Source organism: Ipomoea triloba, chromosome 11 (genome assembly GCF_003576645.1).
Source record: "Ipomoea triloba cultivar NCNSP0323 chromosome 11, ASM357664v1".
Taxonomy (NCBI): Eukaryota; Viridiplantae; Streptophyta; class Magnoliopsida; order Solanales; family Convolvulaceae; genus Ipomoea; species Ipomoea triloba.
Window position 1 is genome coordinate 10,641,451 of NC_044926.1, and position 6,619 is coordinate 10,648,069.

A 6,619-nucleotide genomic window follows, 5' to 3' on the forward strand; every position below is an offset into this window, starting at 1 on the left:
AGACGTTATTCCAGAGGCTGATGCTACTGAGGGCACTGTGGTCAGGGACCCAGTGCAAAGTACTTGTAATGTGGAACCAACACCCACTGCATCTGCTCAAATTGATGATTCCCTAGCCAGAGTTGCTGCAAATGTTGAGTTGGGAGATGATCTCTTGGAGCATAGTCGAGAGATCACAGTACAGACAGAAGAAGCCATTTCTGCCACTGAAATCATCTCTGATGGGCGGAATGATTTATATGAAGAAGTTTCTACTCAGTTGGAAGTGGAAGCACCTACTCTTGATGACTTCTCCAGGGTGATCAGGTGGATCAACTGGAGAACTAGTCCTTTCACTCAACTGATGGCTTAAGCAGCTGAAATGGAGGCAGAAAAGCAGTTTGCACTCCAGTGGTTGGGTATCTCCGAGATCCCAGCTCATCAACTGATAGACCTTGCCCATGAAACACGAGTGACTAAGCTGAACAGTGGAAGAACTGATAAGGGTAAAGGTAAAGCTGCTGAAACAGTTGACCAAGAGCCTGAAATGGATCCTGAGCTCGAAGCAAAATTCCAAGAGGATATCAGGCTTGCTACTGCTCTATCACTGGGACACCAAGTAACAGACACAAGAGGTCCAGGAGAAACCTCTGGAGTTGCAAGAGATGATTCGACAGATCCAATTGCAACAGCAGCAACTCCTGTGTCCCAAATAAGTCAATCTGCTCTGGACGAACAGGTGGCAGTTTCGAGAGATCATCTCGAGACCTTGGAAGAACCTGAGCCAGAACATATTCAAGGAGGCACTATCCTTCTTCTACCAACCCCTGAGTCCACACTCTCAGCTAACACTGATGAAGCTCAACAAGTTCCAGAGGGTGTTGTATTACTGCTCACATACCCTGGACGTCCAAGTGAAGGATGGCAGTTACCATCTCCTTTCCTACTGCCAGATGACACAGCTCAATCCTTCACTGACAGACTTCTTGAAAGGCAAACATGGTATGCTCCTGAAATCATTGAAGTACCTGACTCCCCTGAGCATGTCACTGAGCAAACTGAGCAGAATAATGAGAACCCTGCTGGTTCGAAAGTTGGAGTTCAAGAAGGTGGAAACCGGGAAGCACCTATCGATGAACCAACTCCTCCAGCAGATGATCAAGTTACCAGCACTGGTTCGAGAGGTAGTGCTGAGGAGGTCCCTCAATTGGATGAAAACCGGGAAGCATCTAACACAGAAGCTCCTTCCTTGGCTAATCCAATAATTCCAGTTGCTGAAGCTGAGACCACAGGTTCGAGAGGTGACGGGCAAGAAGTGATCCATCCCTCTGGTGGAAACCGGGAAGCACTTGATATGGAGCTACCTTCAAGCTCTGATCCCAGTGTCCCTGCTGGTTCTCAGGAACAAGTTCTAAAGGTGGACTCTGAGCAACTATCCAAGGGTGGAAATCTGGAAGCACCCAAGTCCCCTCTTATGAAAGGTATGTCTTCACCTCCATCTCCTTCCTCTGCAGATGATCGTCAGATTCGAGATCAATTCGTTGGCGAGGTGCGCTACTTCATGGGCGATCTATCTGCCAAAGTAGACAGAATTGACCGAAAGGTCACACTTGCCCAGAATTCATCTATGCCATCAGGTGTTCAAGAGGATGCTCCACCTAGTTATGAGGAGCTAACCGAGCAAGTGGCCTGGGCTGAAGATGCTGCCAGAGGAGCAAGAACTGAAGTTGCTGAACTGAGGCAGGAGCTCAGAGCCTTTATGCACACATCTGAACTTCGACAGGAGACCATGCAAGTTTTACTCAATGACCTGTCGAACCAAGTACCTGCTCACCTCCAAAGCGTTATTGAAGGTATGTCTATCCTCCTCTCATCTAAGGATGATGCCAACAAGGGGGAAAAGACATCAACAAAGGGTGGAAAGGAATCTGGACAAAGCAAGAAAGGGCAGTAAGCGAAACCTTAGCTCTCGGTCCTCCTCCTCCAAAAGTTCCACGAATAAGCAGCAAGAAATTGGAGGAAGCAAAAAGGTTGGAGGAGCTAAGGATTCAGCAAACAATTGAAAAGGAGAAAAGGAGAGAAGAAGACAGAGAAAGGAGAAGAAAAAGACAAGAACAACAGTCAGAAGACGAAAGGAAGATCGACTTGGTCATGACAAATTTTAAGTTTGGGACCAGGGAAGATACTGAACAAAGTCTGACCTTTCAGATATTCAAGCTTCTGCAAATCACTGGAATATCTGTTCACAGCAATATGTCTCCAGAAGAATGCATTGCATGGTGGAAAGATGGAGTGATTGATGGTGAGTTCGTGGGTGAAGCTTACAGAAACTACCGGCATCTAGATGTTACAGACGAATACATGAGCCTGGTAAATTCGAAAGACCCCATCAAGACACGAGAAGCCATTAACAAGAAGAGGAAAGCCAACAAGAAGTAAGCTCTCGTGGTCCAAACTCCATCTTATTCCAGATTATTGTTGTTAATGTTGTTCTTTACTTTTCCTTATCTTTGCTAAGATACTCTTGTAAAACTCTCCTCTTCTGAGTTTAATATATACATCTCTTACTGGGGTGCTGTGCGTGAGTTTCTTTTGCTAAAGTCTTAGCATGATTAGAAGCTTTGTCAAACTTACCGTATGCGCTGAAAATAAAATCAATGTTAATATCAAATCAGCCATATAAAGTAAGTATTAGTGTTGGCATCATCAAAAAGGGGGAAATTGTTAGGAACATCATGTAATAGGTTTTGATGATACCAACTGTTAAGTAGAAATCCCCAAGTCTCGATACATAGGCAAAACGTTGTAAGTTCGACAAGTAAACCAAGAGCGAAAATACAACCGGGTAAATGAGCTCAACTCGGAAAATATTTAAGCTCAAAGTAAACTTGGATGAACACTTTAGAAGTTTCGTGTTGTAAGTTGTGTCATAGATAGATCAGAAGGAGGCACGGAACATCACTGGAGGAATAAGGGTCTGCGAGACATCAACTAAGTCTCGAGACATCAGAAAAGTTCGAGACATGGATCGAGACATCAATGTTTCGAGACATCGATCCAGTTCGAGACATAGGGTCGAGACATCAACTGGTCGAGACATCAATCTAGGTCTCGATGGTCTGAAACTTCTCCAGAAACCAAAATACGACTAACACTCAGAGAAAGAAGTAATTTAAGTTTGGAGAAGAAGAATATCATGGAGATAGAATAATGAAGAGGTGCTGAACGTGAGATTTCAAAATGGGCGGAAGTGGATGACACGTCAGACTTCCACCACAAACGGTCAAAGGTGCACCAATTCTGAAGTGGTCTGATTCCCCACAAACAAGGAATGATGGGAATATAAAAAGAGTAAATTTTGCCAAAAGACGAAAGTGGAGCATGGACTCAAGAAAGTGGAATATGGGATATTCACTACAAGACAAAAGGCACAAGTAACCAGGCCACCACTCCATGAAACATGCTGAAAAGTGCAAAGTCCCATGATTAGCGTCGGAGCAAGATTTCAAACGGAATAATTTTCCCTCCAACGGAATTATTCTTCAACTCTCATATATAAGCACAAGAAGACACAAGACTAGAGGGGTTCGAAATTGGAAAATATCAAAAGAGTTCGAGAATTCTGAGAAAGAATTAAAAGGTGTCTGAAAACAAACGTGAAAGTGCAAGTGCTTAATCTGGAATATCACTTTGATATTCACTAGTGCGAGAAAACACATCTTAGTGTTTCGAGAGAGTTACATCACTACAACTCATACACATCCAGAAGGTGATCAAAGCTGCTCGACAACGAAGATTATCCAACGATAACTTTTGATCAGATTGGAGATTGTTACGCAACCTGTGACAACCGGAACAACCTTGCTTTGGAGAAGGCAAGAAGAGGCGAAGTAACCTGGAGGCTGTCTTGTGAAGATCCTGAGGCTTGAGGCGGGCTTGGTGATCAAAGCTCAAGTGCTCGATAGGTGGAGTAACAAGAAGCGGGGCGAAAAACCTGGGATATCTGAGGCTTGAGGCGGGCTTGGTGATCAAAGCTCAAGCGCTCGCGAGACTTGAGGCTGGCTTGATGTTCAAAGCTCAAGTGCTCGGTATTGTACTAAAAAGGGAAGTTTTTAGTGCAATCCTTCTAGAGGGTTTCTAGAAGAAGAGTGGACGTAGGCGGGTTGGCCGAACCACTTAAAAATCTCTCTCGCATTTACTTTTGGCTTTTATCTCTCGCTAACCTCTCGAACTGCACTTCATATAAACATATCTCTCGAACTCACTCAAATTCATGCTAATTAAAAAGGGGATAACATTTCCGCTGCGCATAAAACTTTGTCTTCAACTTGTGATTAACTAGACTTAAAAACCCTAAGTCTATTACTCACGAGAGGTCAAGAAAAGATTTGCAAAATCTTATATAAGTCTATTCACCCCCCCCCCTCTAGACTTATACCCCATCCCCTCGGGACCAACAGTGGTGTCGTCATGTCCCGTAGGTACATTTCGTCTTGGCGGCATTTTCACTAAATGATCGTTTCGAGTTAGTTTCCGAAGTATAAGAGTTACTAAGAAGTTAGCTAACTAAACAGTTAGTATAGCATCTCTTCAAGCTCACTCACAGCAATCATAAGAAATGATTAACACATATGAGAATGCACAAGTATCAGTCAGAGTATTTAGCAACCAGAATCAAGAGATTCTGTAAGGTAGAAGTGAAATACCCCCTTTTACGTTGCCTGGTCTCCGTTCCAGCTCTGCTCCGAAACTTATACTCATCAGGCTGTAATAATGACTTAGGTTGATCTTAACGAACCTAAGCTGACTCGAAACTTAATTAACTTGAAACTGACTGACTTAAAACTAGGGTTCAAGGGTTTCACAGCTTAGACTCCAATCTAACCTCCAAAGATTCCAACCCGCTCTGATACCAACTTGTAACACCCCGGCCCGGCTATACCGTACATCCGGAGTAGTTACCGCCACATCTAGACTGAACCCTGTCCAACCTCGAAAGAGTCCACTCTAGATGCACAGGCTAGAGAAGAAACTGATTCACACACACTCTTTCTACCTGACAATTATATATATACCTTGCAGCAGAAAGAAACAAAAGTAGCTAGGTTAGCTACGAATATATACACAAGGGTTGACCTCTAGGGCCCAAAAACACCAAGGTTGATGTTGCTTACAACCTTACTAGCCAACTAAGTTTACTATGGCTACAAAAAACATATATACACAAAACAAGTCTTTCCAAAACCTTCCCAACCAGCCATCTACTCTAAGAGGCGGTACACCGGTCCGGTATACGTTCCCCATACTAGATGCCACTCACCTGCGAACCAGGTGAGATGGTCCAAAAAGTAGCAAGGAGTGTTCACCATAGACCACTCATCCCAATGCTTCGAAGGACTGGGATCCCACGAATAGGGATAAAAGACAACGAACTCCAGGGGATCACTCCCCTCTAACACCTCTATGGGATAAAACCCATGCCTAGACTGGGCTCTATCCAGAAAAGTCGGCTGCGAGCTGCGAACCGGAATGCAAGAGGGTGCAGATGGATAAGCTGGGGGAGGGCTATACTGCGGAGAAGGAGGAGCAGGAGGATCAGGACCGTAGCCAGGAACGTAGGGGTCTTCGCCTATCAAGAACTGTATGTAGTCATCATAGGCCATGATCGGGAATGAAAACTCAGATGAGCTCCCTGAGCTCATCGGGCTCCAGGAGCCCACACTAGATGACATCTGTTAATAGAAACACATTGAAGTGCAGTTAGCGCGACGGCTAAGTAAGGGATCCATGGGTCACCCAAAATCAAATAAAGGTTTACAAGCAAGTATACTTAAACAAAACCTTTATTACCCCTTACTCCTCATTGATACTTTCACCTGCAAACCAGTTATCAAGCATAGTTTGCACAAGTAATAATTAAGAACGGAACAACGATAGAATTTCTTTGGATAAGGGATTGCTTAACAAGAAATGCATTACTCAACGCATCACTAATCATTTACACATATAAGCAAGTAGTGGAAAAGTTTTATGGACTTCGCATTTAATCACCACCCTGTACTTGAAAATCTTCCTCATAGGGAAATTCCACTAACTTTTTCTCAAAGAGGGTTCATCAACACCCTTTCTTGCTTAAATAATCATCACATCCCTCTTTAGCGTAGCTACAGAGTAACTACATTTTCATACAAAATTTCCACTTAGTTTCTTTGTATAAAGCGTGAGGCCTTTGGAGTATTCTCTTGACTCCCTCTTTTGACCACTTGGATCATCAAACTCGGGTTCAGTGGTCATCACCCGGTCTAACACTGATCCCCTAGACTTATAGGTTCGTTAAAATGATTCCTAGCTGGCCTTACTAGGTCCATAGAAACGACACCTACCCGGACTTTCTAGAGTAACTATACTTTAAGTGTGCACACCCCCGCAGGAATACCTCATCCAAACGAGTTATATAGTACCCGGCGAATAGACTTCGCTCCTTCCTGTATGAATGATCATACTATATATAACAACCTTGAGCAAGGGCACTTTAAGCCACCCGAAGGCTAATTAAGGTCCTCCTCAACTTTACTAGAAACTAAGGGTTTGAAAACGTTTTTCCTTCTTCCTCATCTTCCTTGAGTCAAAAGTTACTTTT